Raw genomic sequence first — 20,243 nt, 5'->3', positions numbered from 1 at the left:
CGTACGGGATTTTAAATGCCATGTGCAAATCGCGGACCGGTGTGCCCCTTGGAGAATTGCCAACCGTGGGGAGAACCTTGTTTTGCAGGCGCTGCAATTTCAGTAGATGAGTGTCTGCCGCGAATTACCAGGCGGGATTAGCATAATTCATTACGGATCTAATAAGAGCTTTGTGGAGGGTCATTTTAAAGTTAGCGCTGAATCGCTCACTTCTGAATATGGAATATACTCTAATGAATGTTCTGAAGGCATTGGGTTCGATCATTTCTATGTGCAATCTCTATGTAACTCTCTTGTCGACGATTACACCTAGATATTTTGCACTATTTACAAATGGAATATTTCGTCCATTTAGAGTGAGACAAGACTCAGGCGGTCGACGACTACGAGAGAAGTAGACCCCCTGAGTCTTATCTTCATTAATTTTAATATTCCAGCGCTCACACCAGGTCTCCATTGAGCTGAGAACGCGCTAGAGCTTTTCTAACAATGAAACCCTCCTTGCGATCTGTCGCATACAGACAGGTGTCGTCCGCAAAGAGGACCATTTGAACATCATGTGTTTTGGGGGCATCATTTATGTACAAATTGAAAAGGGTAGGGGAAAGGACTGAACCTTGTGGCACCCCTGCTTGCATTTCCCTTGAGGTTGATATTTGGCCTTCAACCGAAACCCTGAATTTATGGTGAGAAAGAAATGACCCAATAAATTTGATCAAACTGTTCGAGAATTCCAATTTTGATAACTTATACAGCAAAGCCTGAGTGCCACGCGGTATCAAAGGCTTTTTCGATGTCCAAGAGCACCGCGGCCGTAGACATTTTGTTGTTGAAATTAAGGGTCACATGGTCCGCCAGCCTCATACATTGCAATGTCGTGCTGTGACATGGTCCGTTAATAATGCAGCAATCATTAAAATATTAAAAACTTAACACTAATACAACATATTTCGGCCACAGACTGCCATCCTCAGGTGTTTCAATGCGTTCAAATTGTTATACTGTTTTGATGCGCGCTATAATTGCGCGTTGCAGTCCACTAAAAGTAACATATATAATTACTTAAAATTCAATAAATTTTCTATTAAAATCTTCGGTGAAGTCCTATTCCACTTCGCAAGGGCCGTCGTACACTTGCTTAAAGCTATGTGATATTGCAGAGAGTTTGGTTCGGCAGCTTGATCCTCAGTTCCATTAGCCCGTCTGCTGTCTGCAATATGCCCCTTGCTTGTGTGTTGTCCCCTCTAGCGGCGTGTGGTGTTGTCTGCACTAGACAAGACGATGGACAATGTCCAGCAAACCTAATATTTGTACCAATGTACAATCGCCACAAACTTTTGGACCTTATTCCTTACGTAACATCTCTGACGAGAGAATGGGCTTTCTTTTAGGAACAGACTTCGCCTTTGTCAAGTGCACTTATCACATATATTTTTTAATTTTTTTTTAATTCGCTTAGTGGGGGTGGAGTCCAACTGGGTCCACTTGGCACGGCGGCCACTGATTGGCCCAACGCCACTTTGTCCACCACAAATCCCACTTGACCAGACCCGGGCTCGAACCCGGGCCGCCGCGGTGGGAAGCCAGCGATCCCAGTGAACTAACCGCTTGAGCTATGGCGCGGCCTACATATCGCGCATATAGCATAGGTCTACATGAGAATGGGAAGCAATCAGTTCGGCAAAGGAGATAATTTGGAATGAAGAACCTCTCATTGGGTTTGAGATGTGTCTCTGAGAGCAAAGTTCAATCTATAAGTAAGTCTTGCAGCTGTTTACTGAGTTCATAGCGCAGCCTCCAAATGTCATTTGCGTTAAATGCTATGACTTTGAGCGGCTAATCCGTGTCTAACTAACTTGCTCTACTTATAACGTCTCGGCATGGACCGAGCAGAAAACACCGATTCCATCATTTCTGTATTCATTTGTTTCCGTGGAAACAAACTTATTTGCAGAGCCGTTGCTTAGCAACGGCTGTTGTATAGTTCCTTATTTGCCGTCGTTCCCTAGCAATGGTTCTACATGCCACACTATTGTAACCCGAGATTGTGCCAAATAGAGGACACCGCTCCCACCAATTTATCTATTGTTGTGTGCATAATCGTTCCCACGGAAACTTGCATTAAGAATCCATTTCCTAGTAACGGACGCCTCTGCGACGCTTCTGTAATTCTGATACGCTTTTAGGCGTCATGTCACAGTATAAAAAAATACAACATTTCACGTGAAAATCAAATCGAGCTTTATGATCATACAAGAGTGGAAATATGCAATCCCAACTTGAGTTCCAACACTTTCCAAGCGAGTTTCTCGTTATATTGTGAATTACACTAACTGCTCATATAAATTTATTTTCTCCAAAAACTGGCAGACCCATCTTCTCGTCAGAAAGGATGTTGCAGACGGACTATGAGAACAAGGGTTCGGTTAAAAAGAAAAAACTCTGGTCGTCGGTTTCAAGGGGCTTGACGCAAAGACGTACTGATTGGCGGTAAACCGCCAGTCGTAAAGTAACTCTGACTTTGTGATACTGATTGAGTCTGCCAGAAGAGCGAGAAAAACGAACCGGAGTGACTTAGTGAAGACCGTTATCAAGCAACGACTGTAACAGACTGAGACCGCGTGTACTATGAGTATAATCACTGGGAGGAGAATAAGAGAAGGTGAGCTGTTGCAGTTACTGAGAGTTCGTGAACAAAACTAACAGCGCCGTAAACTTCAGTGTACACCAAGATGGCGGACGTTCATTACCGGTATTCTGGAAATACTGAACATAGAAGCAGCATCGCTGAAATCAGCATGTCATGCCATCGCACCCAGAAGAAACGCCTGTAGTGCAACAAGTACGTATACTACTGTATAAAGTACTCAGTGACGAGATCCTTGTCGGACGTACACAGGACAAAGTTGGGAAGGCTCCGAGTGGATCGCTATTGTGAATAGCGTGGAGGATAACAACGTGACCGTCTTCTCCTTGGACGTCCAGTGTCCCGTCTTCTAGTAGGGTGATGAAAATATGCTTGTCACGCCAAGCGTTGAGGCGGAATCATTCCTTCATGATTACGCCATTTTGTTTCTTATTCATTCATCTCTCCCTCCATTCGCACCGATCCTGATTTCTTAGAGATATCTCTGGCAGTGGTGGCAGAAACCTCATTCCAGCTGCAACTGCTCTCCTCGCATGCACGTTCCTCTGACGTACTGTAGGGCTGGTTGCGCAGTAACATTCTGGTTGTTGCTAAATGAAAGCTGTTCTTGTATTCATATCGTGGCCATTTATTGGCACTAGTCTAAACATGTTACAAAACAATGGAAATTTAACTGTAAATTCACAGCGTAAGGTTACAAAAATTTCATATGAGCTTCACCATGTTTGTGTCCGTTCGTCAGTCTGTCCTCATGTAACAACTCGAAAATTGCTGGATGGATTTCTACTCGTATGAAATCTGATTTTGGGAACTTACGCAAACATCTGTCGACATATTGTATTTTTATATGATTAGAGTTTCTCACAGCTGTGGTTATGAAGTTTCCTATCTTCTGGATATAACGCTGTGTAGTCTGGTTACATGGCGTTGTATCCCAGATAATAGAGTACTTTTTGTGGTTTATTCAACGAAGTTGTCAGTATAAAATGTATAGTGTAAAATAGTAGGATAAAAGCTGAATAGCAAAGGGTTTGCAAGGAAGCGGTCCTGGCTTAATCCAGGCACTAACTCCAAATTTTTCTGGAGAGACTGAGGGAAACCACAAAAACCCCCTTACTCAGGATAGCCGGTATCCCGGCCAAGATTCGAACCCAGCCCCTCATGAATACGGGTCTAGAACATGGTTACGCCACCAGTTTGTTTGGTTAGGAGGATGGAAATATGAAGTCACTCTGGTCTTAATTAAGCATGATGTCATCAAGACGTATGGGAGAGTGAAGATATATCCCCACCATTCTTAACGTCGGCAATAAGTGAAGTAAATGGTCACCTTCACGCCCCGGCCGCCTTAAGAGAAAGGCAAGTTGAAAATGGCGCAGAGTTTTCTGCAATGCTCTCTCGAAATGACACACTTCGGTAATTTTACTGAGAAGAAGGATCCAGTAGAAAAATAAGTTACTTTTTCAAGTAAAAGAAAATAAAAAAAACTACCCCTGTAAGAAGCCGTGGAGGCCCATAGAGTCGAGGCTCCCACATTTTCTAGACAATCGGTTCACAGATGGCGGTGACATTGTCAGGCTTACGCGCCGACCATCCTTTACCTTCAGGAATATTTCAGGTACTCATTTCTGTCAAAGACTGAATTGACCCCAGGGCTATTTCGCATAGTGGGGGTGGAGTCCAGTTGGGTCCACTCGGCACGTCTGCCACTGATTGGCCTATTGTACCTGCCCCGGGTGATTATGATGATGGAGAATTTAGTGGAATGAAGATTGGCAGGGGAAACCGAAGTACTCGGAGAAAACCTACCCCAGCGCCACTTTGTCCATCACAAATACCACTTGACCAGACCCGGGATTGAACCCGGGCCGCCGCGGTGGAAAGCCAGCGACTAACCGCTTGAGCTATGGCGCGGCCTTGACCACAGGGCCATAGTGCGGCTAGAAGAATTAGGTCAAATGAAAAACCCAATAACCTCATCGGGAATCGAACCTGCGACCTTTCGGCTTGAAGATTAGTGCTTCAAACAACTACCCAACCGCGTGCCTTTTTCAAGAAAAGCATGTTTGTCTTTATCTTTTTTCTTATACGGCGCAAGAATTAATTGGGTGCAAGATGCTAGAAATTCAGTGCAATAGTAATGCCGTAGAAGTAAGATTTTAGTTCTTACTGTTCTTTTGTGACATGACGTTTGTTGCTGACAGAGAAGAAATTTCGATATCGGAATGCTGTAATTTCTGGATTGAATTTTTGAAGGGAGACGGTCTTCTCATATATTTCTCCCAAATATTACGTCGCAGAGGATGATAAGCAGAAGAATAAACGGTGATTGTGAAAAGCAAAACAGTGCCGAACAATAAGAGCCCTTGAATAGCACACGCGTCTACGATTTACTAACTTCATTTGTTTTCAGTTTGAAATACAGGACTATATATATATGTGTGATATTCACTTGACATGTATACAGAACAAGAATATTTAACTGATTACGTTTCGTGAGAAAGGTAAACTTCTGAAAGAAAATATGGTACACGCATCTTGAATTCATTCTTGGCGCAGGAATGTTCTGTGATACTATTGGTAAGCTTAAGTTGACTTGTCCAATCAACAGTGGATCTTACCCCACTTCTACGATTTCAAGATGGCAACCTGTTGCTTTAGTCTGTGCAGTCGATGTCCAGTATAGAGTGATGCCAGTGTGTTGACGTTTTGCGGAAATAGCTGAGCTTGTGTTTATAAGAAGAAATGTTTGTTCTTGGTTTCTGTGGGATAACAGTGCAAAATTAATGCTATTGGATACAGTGACTTGGTGAATTGTGTTCAAAGGCTTATGGGAAGAAGGCGCGTGGATAAAGTTTGCCGACAAACAGACAATAGGGCAATTGATGTTTGTTATTAGTGGAACTTTTGGGCAATGTTACGATATTGCCATTTTATCTTCATGTCATCGGTGGTAAGTAAGCACTTGCATTGTTTTCAACCAGTAACGATTCCGGAACGGAAGAATTGGTAAAAACAACAAAGTGAGGTATTTAAATCTCATAGTGCCTCCTGCAGACCATACGCATTATAGTGCAAGATATATTTTCGAAGCAGAATGTTTCGAATGCACAGCATCCTTGTAATAGGTACAGTGCCAAATTATATCGTATGGGACACGTCAGTTTTAGGAAAGCAAATATTTTATGTAATCAATATGAGGTTAAGTGTGTGTATTATTTTCTAAAAAGTTTTGTGTTCTAATCAGATGTAACGAGAGCAATAGTGTTTCCCATATTAATTAAATATTCTTATTCGCGGCAAGTTTGAGGCAGAGTGCCAATGCCACAAGCTTTAACTTTGATGGATTTTGATGAACGTTTTGCAATGGCAAGCTACATTTTGCTGTTTGATCAATTTGCAGTAGTTTTAGTATAGTAATGTACGGATTTTTGCCTTCCCTTAATACAGGAGTTCGATTTCCGAATTAATGCTGCGAATACCATGCTTAAGCCGCGTTGTGATCGTTGTGTTGGATTCAGTTCCAGCATGTGGACACTCTCACATAATACAGTTTCTTAAAGTATAATTAGCATGACCGTTATGCTGTTTGATGTAATATATGTAACATTATAGGAACCCAAGATCGTGATCTTTCATGACAAACCTTTTTTCAGGGGCACTGAATCATGAAGGAGCTTAAATAAGTTTTCATTGTAGTGTAATTAAAACTGAATAATGAGGGGTTCCATAACTTGTACTCTTCGCCAAATCAAGTAAAGGAGGTTAAGATGGGCAGGACATGTAGCACGAATGGGTACAAAGCGGAATGCATATGGGATATTGGTGGGAAAGCCAGAAAGAAAGAGACCACTAGGAAGACCAAGACATAGGTGGGTGGGTAATATTCAAATGGTTCTTAGATGGGATGGTGTGGTATGAACTGGACTGTCTCAGGGTAGGGACCAATAAAGGGCTCTTGTGAACACAGTATTGAACCTTCGGGTTCCTTAAAATGCTGGGAAATTCTTGAATAGCTGCAAAACTGGCAGCTTCTCAGGAAAGGCTTAGCTCCATGCCGTTAGCTAGTAGTGTAATTATAGATTTTGAAGCAGAATATTGGATCTGAACTAGTGAATTTGATTGATTGTGTGTTGAATTATTTTTGTCATATATGTAATGGCCTGAGTTTACAGCATTTTCATATTTATGACAACTAGGGTCAATAGTGACCATAATACAATCTGTACACAGTACGATCATTTATTTTCATAATTACAATTTCATCATTTTCTGCAGTTTCTGTTACAGTTTGGTGGTTGTTTGGGATTGTTCCCCACTTGCACACTACATTCACATATTTGTTCACAACATGTTTGGCCTCACACAACCATCATCAGATGTAGTATTTACTGTATGACATTAGTTGTAGAATTTGAGGTTTCCATGGCAGTGATTATGAAGAGTTGTGTCTTCTGGGATGTAGTGCTGTGTAGTCTGTTGAAGTCAACTGATGTTTTTGAGGAATATATCATCTCCATCTTCATGGCTGAAGAATAAGCCAGCAAGAAATCAGCAAGCTTTGTTTGTTGCCTGCTTCATGTTCATTTCTTGCATGGCTTACTCTTCAACCCTGAAGATGGAGGCGATATATTCCTCTGAAACGTCTAGTGCCTTTCAGTGGACTACAAGCAAAAAAAAGAAAGTAAATCTATCACTGTACCAGGCTGTGAAGGCCCATAGGGTTGTGAAACGTTGAGGGTCCCACATTATCCAGACAATCGGCTCAAAAATGGTGGTAAGGTTCTCAGCCTTACACGTCGGCAACACTTTACTCCCCACGAAAATTATTTAATTAATTCCAGGTACTCATTTCTGTTAGAGGCTGAGTCAATCCTAGGGCCATAGTGCGGCTGGAAGGAGTAGGTCAATTGAAAAAAATCCAGTGACCTCATCGGGACTTGAACCCATGACCTTCCAGCTTGTAGCTTAGCCCCTCAACCAACTGTGCTACCGCGTGCCCCCTTTGATGGACTACATGACGTTTTTATCTCAGAAGATAGAACTTTGCATAATATAAGTTTCTTTGCTATATTTTGTTTACGTTGAGAGAAGCTTAATTACAGTCATTTAAAAATTAATGCCATTGTATTGGCAGTGCCTTGATACTGGCTCTTTACAATTTTATTTAACAAGCTGTTCATCATTGATGGCTGATAACTGTAACATTATGGTCATCTGTAGCTGTGCATAAGAGCTTATATCAACAGAATAGCAAACTACATATTACAAGGATTCCTTGAAAAGTGGTAGTTATTTACTTACCAGAGACATATCCTGCTGTCATAGAACTTAAAACCTCATAACGGCCATGATCAGAAGTGTTACCGTTAGATTTTATCCTGTGCAAGTTGTGCTTTTACAGCATACCAGAAATCTGAAGAATATGGGTGTTGTTGAACCCATTTGAAATACCTGAATTGGAAGATCAGTCCTTATCAGCTGTGCCTCCATAGTCAGTATGTTCCCAGTTATCCTCATGTCTACACACCACAGATCACTAAAGGTCAGGGTGCAGGGGCCAGCAGTTAGGCCCACCCCTTATGTATGTATGAATTTTCATATCTGGAGGCCATTCCCACCACCTGGTGCCTGAAGGTGTACCATGTAATGTTGGTGAGGCTTATGTTTACTGTGGTAAAAACTAGAGTTGTGTGTAGTTGGAAACTTGAGATGTTTATGTGCAATATGGAGCAGTTTGCAACACAGTTTCAAAATTCTCATTCTTTGTTTAATTGAATAATTCAGTGTTACTTATTCATAAATATGAATGTCTTCAATAGGTGTACAGAAAACTAAAGATAATATATTAAAGCAAAATTTTACATGATTTATGTGGTTGCAGAGTTGGGTTCTGTGAAGGAAAAGGGGGATTGTAAAACATGGCTGTGAGGACTATGTTATGGACTAAGGGTTATGGTCTAATGCAGTAAAAGAGATTGTTACTGAATTACCTTGATTTCCGCACCCTTCACCTAATATTATTATCACAGTAATGAAATCGAGGAATTTAAAATATGCTCTCCATGTTATCTGCATGCAGCAGACAAAAACTACAAATTCATGTGTTATCGTCTTCTGTCGTATGACACCGTGCAATGAATGTATGTGGGTATGTATTTTGAAAGAACATGTTGTCTTCCTCATCAGAGCATATGTAGGGTTTCCTGAAGATGGAGGATTATATTTCTCCAAAACGTTCTTACCCACCTACCATACTACATGGTGTCTTAGCCCAGAATACCACATTACGAATCTTCATGGCTGTGAAAATCTCAGATCTTAACAAAAAATTTAAACAATTCAAATTTTGTGATTGGGAGACCCCATTTTAGAAATCTACTTGAAATGGTTGAATCATGTTACAGAGTGAAAAGATTTAACAGCCATATATCTGATAAATACTTAACGTTCAGAAGGAGTTCTCTTTGGTTATAATGCATGCCTGCGTCAAAATGGATGTAACAGCCGGGCTGCATACTAGACTGGACTCTCAGGTTATAAAATTGATCTTATTTCTGAAATGAAGTTATAAGCTTTATGTGCACAATTTGATAGACCAATATACTTTATCCTCAAGACCAAATTATGGCTCAGGCAGTAACGCATTTCTGACTTATGTTTGTAAGGTGTCTGCCTCAAGTCTTGGCTGGGAGACTGACTGCTCTGACCAACTCAATCCTGAGCAGATCCAAGGCTAGTATCTCTAATCAGTCCATGACTGCTTCTGCATTCTATCCAGTTAGTTAATCACTCATCATCCAATCAATTGTTGTCTAGTCTGCCAGCATCATTAAGTATGCAATAAGTTAATTGGCTGTTAAGTGTACGAGATAGGTTTGGGGCACTCTTCTGCAGCCATTTGAACATTCTGTCCATTTACTGTAACTGTAACCAAGATGATCCCCCTATTTAGCTTTATCAGTTCGTTATTGAATAATATGCTGATGTAATGAAGCAGTGTCCTTCTTTTGCCGGTTCAAGGACTGAGTCTGACCTATTCTGAGACTAATCGTCTAGTGACTGAAGTTAGCTATTTGTGAGGGACCCAGCAGAGTACGTGTTTCCCCATCCTCATCTGGGGACAGAAACAGATTCAATTTTGGAAACGTTTTGTTCTCTAGTTTTTAGAATACTGGATGATGGACAATGTCCAGAAACGCAGTAATTCTGAGTATAAGGAAAAGTTCTTAACCCAGTCTGTTGATGAAGGTCCTTTTAAAACCATGTCTGTGGTATTCACATTGTTCCTGAAGTATTGTTTGGGAAAGTAATGTTAATCTACTGACAGCTAAGTTGTAGAATTACCCATGAGTGTACCATGGACACAGCTGATAGATGGGTTCAGAGTCCACTCAGCTGCTGGAGCCAGACAAGCAAACATAGAGCTAAAGTTTAAGACCATGGTTTTGAGGGATGTGATGCTGTATACTCTGGTAAATACATACGTGCAGTTTGTAGGAAACTTTTTGTCTGCAGGTTTGATGTTTTTGATACACAGTGTTATACAAGCAGTCATGCCAAAATGAGACGCTTTCCAAATGTAGTCTTCATAAACAGGTTAAGTGCCAAATTAAAGATTGTTAGCATCATGTATTTTATCATACACTGTAAAATCTGGTGTCCTCCTGAAGAATTGGAAGTGTGTTTATGCCATTGTACATAGAAAGTACATTTGTCTGTATGGGAGACACAAGAAATGTACACAGAATTTTCATGGGTATCTCTTGGAAAGCAGCCTCTTTGGATTAGGAGGTTGAGATTGAAACTGATGCAGTATTACTAATTTTATTGGGCTTGATATTCTAAACTAGAATACTGTTTTTGTATCAGGAGATCCATCTTCAGAAATGTTATGTTCTGTATTTTGGAATACTAGAAGGTGGATGAAGTCCAGGAAAACAGTGCTACCAGATTCCAAGTAATACTTATTATAAGAGTTAGTTAAGTATATTTCTTTACCATCTTTTAAATATCAAGATATATCATGAATAATTCTGTTGGCAGTTCACATATGTTGCTCTGAGACAAAAAAGATTGCTTATATAACCCCAAAATTCTTTCTAGTGCGGTCAGCAATAAAAATGTAATGGATGCCAGACGCCTGTATATAGTCATTTAAACTCAATGATGAAGTACGGTTTATGTGAGATGCACATGGTGACATGTGAGATATGATATTCTCACAACAATGACTATTGAGACACTAACCTTCCAGTTTCATGTTGACAGAAAGTTAAGGCAGATCATGTTTTGTTGAGGACTATATTGTGAAAGGGCTGTCTGCATTCAGTCGCTTAAAATTTTAAGATCTATTTTGGAATCCTGTCAGAGCTCTTCTTGTCAACAGTTATTAATAGTTTATGGAGTTTGTAGTTCTCTTACAGTATATTCTTTTATTTTGTAATCTGAGTGGGCTCATCCTGTAGTCCTGCAAATATCCCATTATTTACTGCTGTAGGATTCTTATGGTACAGCAGTGTCCTGTAAATTCATGTTCCTGTATGCCGAGAAACTGTTGGTTTGAAGGTCTCGTTTATAATTGCTAGCATTTTGACAGAATTTGCAGTTATTATATATGGATCATTTTCTCATTCATAAATAATACCCACAAATGTAAAATCCCTTTGAAATTCAACGAAGATTATGCACTTCGTGTTATCTTTACCTCCTTTTCTTTCTTTCCTTCAAAGACGACAGTGCTTGCTGCTGGCACCATGTTGCCCGATTGGTTCTCTTTTCTACCCTGAGGATGGAGGTGACGTCGGTGAAACTGTGCCGGACCGCACGGTGTCACGTTCCATGAGGTGATATTCTTAATAGCCACTGCTGTGGGAACCTCAAATCCAACTTGGGTACTTTTCGTTTTAAAAGCAGAATATAGCTACGCAGTTTCGTGGCATATTATTTGGTGCTACGGTATTCTAAATCCATTCTGGACGTGGAGAACAGTTAAAACTGTAAAACATATGCGTAATTTCGTGAGCCGGGATATTTCAGTCGGTATGGGGACGGGCTACGGGGTGGAAAGACGGGGTTCAATTCCCGGCAAGAGCAAGATTTTTTTCTCTCCACAGTGTCCATAGCGGTTCTGGGGGCCCACTCAGCCTCCAATCCAATGGGTACCGGCGGCGATTTCTCCTGGGGTAAAGCGGTCTGGCCGTGAAGCCTCCCACTTACCTCCATCTAGTGCCTAGGCCAAGAATGGTACACCTATACCTTCACTCCCCATACATCTTCATGGCATGGTACATAATTAAGCACAGAGACATATTTACTTTTTTGTCTTTTAAAATACTAGTTATCCTATTTGATCCATGTTTTATGATAATGAATAGTTTGCTGATAATGCGCTCCATTCGTCTGAAAGCCATACTTTTAGTTTTATTAGTATTTATCGCCATAGAAAATTCTGTAGCTATATTTATTAAAACTGTTTGCTTAGTATTGCATATCATCTTATTGAATAGATAATTAAATTCAATTAATATATCTTACCGCCATATTTGAGCCGACTGTCTAGATCAGTGGTTCTCAACCTTTATGAGACCGCGGCCCAGTAAGTTCTTTTTTTATAAGACGAGGGCCCAGTCCCAACAAATTTACTCGTAAATACCTTTCCAGTTTTGTTAAAGTTCATGCATTAAGCTAACGTAATTTCGTAATTAATTATAGCATAATCATAAAGAGTATTAGTACACTTATGTATACGGTGTGGCATGTTGACAAACATAAAATTGCATTTAAATTAGTTATCAATCACTGGACTAATAACATTTTGTAGCATTTTGTAGTTTCCTCAGACCAACATCATTAAATTAATTTGTGCTAATTTTCATTGACATATCCCATTTCTTAACACCAAAATTAAACAAAGTCCCCTGTCTCTTATTCATATTAAAATTTAAATCACTCAGGTTTCGAAACAAGCACTTACACACTGCAATGCGAACTTGCGGAGAAACAGTATTCAGTATTACTAGATTTGAGAACCGGATACAGACTGCCTTGATCTTCAATTTCGGTGGAAACATTTTCTTTATACTTCTTGCTGATTGGTCACTGACATTTGCAACACAGATGTTATTTCGCTCAGTTCTGAGAAGAGAGGATATGCCGCCCATTGTTGTAATCGGCTTGCAGGCAATTTTATGACTGGTCATAAACATCGGTATTGCCTTTCCCGAATGTTGGAAGATGTGGATGTCTGAAAATTCCCTATCATTCATGAATACTTCCATGTTTAAAAATATGCGGCTTGGTCACTGACATTTGCTACACAGATTTAGGTGTTCTCTGTCTGAGCTTCTCGACACAAATATTATTCTCCTAAGAATATTTCCACTATAAAATATTTATTCATGAAAAATGCTTAGAAAATGAAAATGACAAATTCTAGAAGAGCCTCTCGCGGCCCAGTATAATTGATGCCAGGGCCCGCTACTGGGCCGCGGCCCTGCGGTTGAGAAGCACTGGTCTAGAGAAAATGAAAATGACAAATTCTCACAACCCTATGGGCCTTCATGGCCTGTTACAGGGATAGCTTTACTTTACTTTACTTTACTTTACTTGACTTTACTTTACTTTACTTTTTTTAACTTTTAGTAGTTCAGTAGGTAGGGAGGCAGTGGCTTACACTTGTGAAGGAAATGTTGAATCTTTTGGAACCATAATTTGTTCAGGGGAGATCATGCAGTGAGTTGGTACCGGTAAAAAAATAATTACGCACTATGCCATGAAGACGTATAGCTCCACAATTCTTTACTTCAGCACCAGCTTCACTCTCCAGCCGCTTTACCACCTGTACCCATTGGATGGGCACCAGAGTCAGTCTATATGCTGTGAAGAAGAGGAAAATCTTTCACTTAACAGGAATCGAATGCCGGCCGTCCAGTCCGTAGCCCGTCGCTACGCCGACTGCGCTAGTACAGTATTTATATATATATTGTTATGTCGTCAGATCAACTGAAAGCAGCCACAAGGAATTGATGTATATCTTTGTGGTGTACTAGCCAAGGGCTTATCATGTACTACATAAAAGACATGACATGAAAGCAAATAGTTTGTCACCGAAGTACTCTTGGCAATATGCATAGTTCAGTAGGCATGTTAACATAATGGCTGACAAAACGTGTGTGGGGCGTGCAAAATTATTATATGTGTGTCATGTATATTTGTTTTGTAGTGCAGTGATTGGGTGTCTGTCAAGAGAGATTTCTATGACTAGTTTGAAACATAATATTAATTATATACAGTTAATTTACATAGATTCACAACTCCACAGTTTGTTGCGTAAATGTGTTTTCCTTTATCACGAAGTAACTGCGTTCCGTTAGAAAAGTCTTTCTTTTTTTTTTGTAAGTCGGCTGAGACATTTCAGGAGGAGGAAGAATTGAACTGTTATGTCACTTTTTAGCCAACATTCTTTTCTTTCAGGAAAGGTATCATGCTAACGAGGTTATCACACTGTATGTGTTCTCTTTTCGACTTCTAAACCAGTTGACCGATTTTTGCGAAACTTGATACGGAAGTTATGTCAGAGACCCCATAACGTCATACTGTTTATTTCCTGTAGTCAGTAATAACAGCATGGTAGGCACAGGAACTTTTGAGGCAGATAGGACGCTAGGGTCATATAATTTTCGGGTCTTGAAATTCTGCACTAGCCTTCGAAAAATATGCAACGTTGTTAAGATTTATTATTGTATAATGTAAACGAGTCGGTGGGAAAACATTACACGTATTTTATCACATGATTAACCTTGGCTACATTACTTTGGAAAATACGTAATTAGATCGTTGTGCGACATACCATTGCTGGCCACTGATTACACAGACCGAGAGAGATGTAACCGGTTGGGTGCTTAATCTTTTTGAAGATATCACCCATTCTATTTTGTTTAGGGCGGAGGTCTCCATAAGTTACTGAAATTCAGCCAAAATCATTAGGGACGTTTTCGAGAAAATCGCCATTTTGATTTTTTCGGCCCATGAAGGCCTCCCAATGCTCATATTCACCGGGCACCGATCTGTAATAGACAAACTCATAAATACTTGTACTTATACAGTATATATACAGATAGGTGACATTCCAAAAACCACTTTTTCGTATTGAGCCCAGGGGAGACGGGAAGGGGCTGAAAAAACTCCGTGGTCTGTTGTCCTCAAACAAACTATACCGACCGAGCTACCGCCGCTTGTCAGCGAAGTTAGTGCCAACTCTGTGGTCTAGTGGTCAGAGTTCCTGCCTACAGATCCAGAGGTCCAGGGTTCATTTCCCGGCGCTGCCAGATTTTCTGAGAAGTAATGGGTCTGGAACGGGGCCCACTCAGCCTCGTCATGATAATCGAGGAGCTATTTCAAAAGAATATCGGCTCCGGTTAAAAAAAAACGAGATTAACGGCCGTAGGGATCCGTTGTTCTGACCACATGACACCCTCTAACCACAAAAGTTGGCGGGGTCCTTAAAACTTCTCAAAATCTCGAGATTGATTTTTGCACCATTACATTGTGTATGAAGTGTTGATGGTAATCTACAGTTATGAACATGTCGACGGAGCGAAACTAAGAGAGTACCGGTACAACCGTGAAATATAGTGTATACCAAATATCTGCTTAAGTAGCGAGTTATTTCCAGCAACAGTAATTCACTTCATTTGCTTATTTATTTACGAGAATATCTGACATCACCAGAGGCCAATTATAAAGTAAGCGCACACAAAAGAAAGAAACAGAACAAGTACATAGACGCAAGCCAAAGACAAAACAAGGCAGCCTGTTAGGATTACTGGGCTTCTGGACTTTTTCCATCGTCCACTTGTGTCATTTAGATGGTATTAACAATTCAGCTAATTGAATTACGCCAACCATCACGCAGTGTGTGTGTATGATTTGAGGTTATCACTGCAGTGCTTATGAACATTTCTACGCAAACTTTAATTGACGCAAGTAAAGAGGTTGGTCTAGAAGTAAACACAGAGAAAACTAAGTATATGTTACTGTCCCGTCACCAAAATGCAGGACAAAATCATGACATAAGGACAGGAAACAGATGTTTTGAAAATGTGTCACAGTTCAGATATTTGGGAACAACGATAACAGATCGAAAACTGATTCAGGAGGAAATTAAGAGGCGATTGAACTCGGGTAATGCTTGCTATCATTCAGTCCAGAACCTTTTGTCTTCTCATCTGTTGTCCAAAAACATAAAAATTAGAATATACAAAACTATAATTTTGCCTGTGGTTCTGTATGGGTGTGAAACTTGATCTCTGACATTAAGGGAGGAACATAGACTGAGGGTGTCTGAGAACAGGGTATTGAGGAGAATATTTGGACCGAAGAGAGATGAAGTGACAGGAGGTTGGAGAAAACTGAATAATGAGGAGCTTCATAACTTGTTCTATTCTCCAAGTATAATTAGAATGATCAAGTCAAGGAGGATGAGGTGGGCCGGTCATGTGGCTCGAATGGGGGAAACGAGAAATGCGTATAGGATATTGGTGGGAAAGCCAGAAGGAAAGAGACCACTGGGAAGACCAAGGCGTAGGTGGGTAGACAATATAAGAATGGATCTTAGAGAAATAGGATGGGATGGTATGAATTGGATAGATCTGGCTCAGGATAGGGACCAGTGGAGGGCTCTTGTGAACACGGTAATGAACCTTCGGGTTCCATAAAATGCTGGGAAATTCTTGAGTAGCTGCAGAATTGGCAGCTCCTCCAGAATGGCTCAGTTCCATGAGTAAGTAAGTATGTAGTCTGTTGAAGATAAACTCAAGTTTCGGAGGAACATGTCGTCTCCATCTTCAGGGTAGAAGAATAAGCCAATAGGAAACCAGCATATAGCGTCAGGAAACAAAGTTGGTCTTGCTGCCTGCTTCATGATGATGATGTTGGTGATGATAATGACAGTAGATGTGTGGGACTAGAAGAGTACCGCATTAGCCCAAATATATAAGTGTAGGCCTCCTTTCACATGCTGTTTCTTACACAAAAGTGGTCGCCTTATTTTCGAGTGCTTCAAAATAAATATGAAGATGATAATTATGAGTAGTTCTAATTGCTAACGTAAGGCTGATAACCTCACTGCCACCTGTGAGCCGATTGTCTAGAAAATATGGGAGCCTCGACGTCTCACAACCCTGTGGGCCTCCAAGACCTGTTACAGGGATAGCTGTACTTAATCTCACCGCCATCTTTGAGCAGAATGTCTAGAAAATGTGGGAGCCTCGACGTCTCACAACCCTGTGGGCCTCCACGGCCTGTTAGTTAGTTAGTTAGTTAGTTAGTTAGTTATTGGAGAGGGTGGGTTTCCCCATGCACGTAGACCAGTATTGGTCCATTGTGCTTCCCTCTATGATATTCTACCAGTCTCTATACCCTACCGATATTGGTGCGTACCATCAGTCCCGACCGAGCCAGCGAGTTCGGCCTCTACTGGCTTGGCGGTATCTATAATGCTTCCCCCATCTATCAGAGGCGTTAGAGACTACTGTTGGGCGGGAAATGTCCTTGAATTTAGCTCAGTGACCTCCTTTGGAGATATGAGGTTCTTTTACGTGCCGTAAAGCTACGACACGGGACCCACGGCTTAAAGTCCCTCCCGGAGGACTTGTTCCCTGAATTTTTCCGCCCTTAAAAATTCCACGACCTCCGCCGGGTTTGAACCCGCGTACCACGAGTCATGAGGTGGGAACGTTACCTCTAGACTACGGAGGCCGCTTCCACGGCCTGTTACAGGGATAGCTGTACTTAACCTCACCGCCATCTGTGAGTAGAATGTCTAGAAAATTTGGGAGCCTCGACGTCTCACAACCCTGTGGGCCTCCACGGCCTGTTACAGGGATAGCTGTACTTTTTTTTTTCTGATTTTCTCATTAGAAAAGGTGGTCGCCTTGTATTCGGCCTTGTACGATATGCATCAGGATGATAGGTTTAATAGGTTCTATCTTCATTGGTTGCATCCTGTTGTGTGTTCCAGATATATGTAGGAATTATGTTAACCGTCAGCAGAACAAATATATTCAGTTTTAACATCGAACCAACGCACAGTGTAGGACACGCCGAACATATATACTCCCAGACAAGAAACACATACGTCATATTGTACGATTATATATAGATAGGATATTGGTGGGAAAGCCAGAAGGAAAGAGACCACTGGGAAGACCAAGGCGTAGGTGGGTAGACAATATAAGAATGGATCTTAGAGAAATAGGATGGGATGGTATGAATTGGATAGATCTGGCTCAGGATAGGGACCAGTGGAGGGCTCTTGTGAACACGGTAATGAACCTTCGGGTTCACTAAAATGCTGAGAAATTCTTCTTAAAAAATACGTATCTTGAAAATAGCATTCCATTGTGCCACACATTAACAACCCGTATATCATACTCATTTCCTGCAGACAGAAACTTGTCTTTGGCCTCCACAACCGGGCTTACTAGGTAGAGGGCTTCTACAACAAAGACCTACAAACAACTTACTTGCCCAATCTGTACACTGTAGCATTAGAACCTTAGTACTGAAGTTGGCATACACATTCTTAACCTACCAATACCAGAAAATTTTTCTTTAATATATTTTTGAACATTTTAAAAATACTTTTTAATGTTTTTAACATTCCATTATATATATTCAACACATAAATCTTGATATATGATATACCTTTTATATTTATCTTTTATCTTATTTTTGTATTTCAATTTTAATCGTTAACACCAACTTGAGGCAAAAGTTTTATGTTGGTATATAATACGACACGCTGCACTGATATGGATCGACATTGGTAGTTCAACAACTGTACGTATTCCTAAATATAACTGCCTGATGATGGTCTTGTACAACCGAAACATGTAGCAGGTTTTAAAAGAAGGAATAAAGATCGAATATTAAAATAGTATATTTGTTGAAGAAAGCAGTCTTCTGGGATTTGGCACCGTGTATATGTGGTGTTAACCGACGTGCCAAATCCCAGAAGACTGCTTTCTTCATAGTCACCGCCGTGAAAGCCTCAAATCTTACATAGTATATTTGTTGTGTTGACGGTTAACATATTTCCTATATACGCGTATATTCATAGGTTCTGTTTGGAACGCCGTAGGAAGTAGTATGTTGCCAGTTTGTAGCATTTAAATGCAATTTGGTGGGCTAATTCCGGTCCCGCTTATGCTCTCAGGAACGTAGCCCGGACAGATCTGTGAATGTATGGTTCTACTTAGTTGGAATATAGCGAACTAACAGAGTGAACCTTTGGTAAGGCGCCGAGTGGACACGTGACGAGCAGATGTTGGCAATCAATGGGAACGTGTGGCAGGCACATGCTGGCAAGGTTAGCTTCCTTTCTGTGCCCTCAGGGATGCAGGGACCAGGTGTTGTCAAGTCTTCTGGTTGTCAGCTGTTACTACTAACCAGTCCAACTCACCTGCCCTTACAGAAACGCTCGGCGTCGGATTATCTTCATACCGTGGGGTCCATCAGAGGTTTTTGTGCCCACTTTGCATCACGTGCACAAAGGCAAATGATCTCTGGCCGTCCTTCATGCTTCGCCTCCCAAAGCACTTAGCTACTTGAGCATATTTCGGTGATACGTGTCTGTCTGCGGTGCGTGTTGCCAGGCGAATTTCATTAGCCTGCAGTAATCTCTGTACTTTTCATGAAACGTAAATCGAACTTCTTGCTGTACCACAAAAACGATTTATTATTCAAAACTATTTTGCAACACCCGCTAAAAATTCAACGGTAAGTCTCATAATTTGTTATGTAAGTTTTCGTACCAATGCTTTCTCCCGTATTCCTTTTCAGGCCTCCTTGTTATCGAATGATACGTCGAGGCCAACGTTTAATTCCGTCTCTCACGAACAGCACGCACAAATAGCTAATCGTAAACAGGTTCCTTTATATAGTAGCTACTACAGTTCATGTATTCACATCAAAATATTGCCAATACAAGTAAAATAGACACGATGCAGACTGCTTTCTGACTCTTCGTTCGTTCCTTCGTTCGTTCCTTCGTGACTTATTAATAACTTACTCTTACGTTCACGTAATGTGTTAACGCCTGATGTTTGTCATTTCCATTGCGAATTACAGTTACTGTAGCAACGAACGAACGGCCCTTTGTTTCGGTGTCTCGTGCCTATTCTCTGTGAGTCTATGTCTGTGGGTGTAGGGCCGTATCATATTGAAAATTTTGTGAACTCAAAGTTATAAACTAAGCAGACACAATGAATATTACTGTATTCTGGGGTATAGCAACGCCGTATAGTCTGGTAGATGTTTACCGATGTTTCGGAGGAACGTCCTGACCTCACAGTCAATGTAGAAGGAAGATATACTCGTCGACAGTGAGAATGGAGGCACCACGTTCCTTTGAACGCCGGTTAAAATCTACCAAACTACACGACGTCATATTGCAGAAGACAGTAGTCGTAGTCACCGCTGTAACAACTTCAGATCCCACAAAATAGACACGAATTTCGACGTTAATTCAAGTGCTGTGGTCCCTAGTACACGTATCTTCGTTTCTTATTTACAGCATCTACACTTTGGGGCA

The 20,243-nt window shown here is 40.9% G+C and overlaps 1 protein-coding gene across 1 annotated transcript in view; it reads left to right on the top strand.

The window, feature by feature from the left end:
• The first annotated feature begins 5,305 nt into the window (after nt 1-5,305).
• Nucleotides 5,306-20,243, top strand: part of LOC111864520 (rho guanine nucleotide exchange factor 10) — a 175,580-nt gene continuing 160,642 nt past the window's right edge. The window contains exon 1 of the mRNA XM_023851819.2: nt 5,306-5,600. The gene's annotated coding sequence lies outside the window, so the exon portion shown is untranslated. The remainder of the gene's footprint in view (nt 5,601-20,243) is intronic.

Source organism: Cryptotermes secundus, unplaced genomic scaffold (assembly GCF_002891405.2).
Source record: "Cryptotermes secundus unplaced genomic scaffold, Csec_1.0 scaffold960, whole genome shotgun sequence".
NCBI lineage: Eukaryota > Metazoa > Arthropoda > Insecta > Blattodea > Kalotermitidae > Cryptotermes > Cryptotermes secundus.
This window is presented reverse-complemented; position numbering and strand designations above follow the sequence as displayed.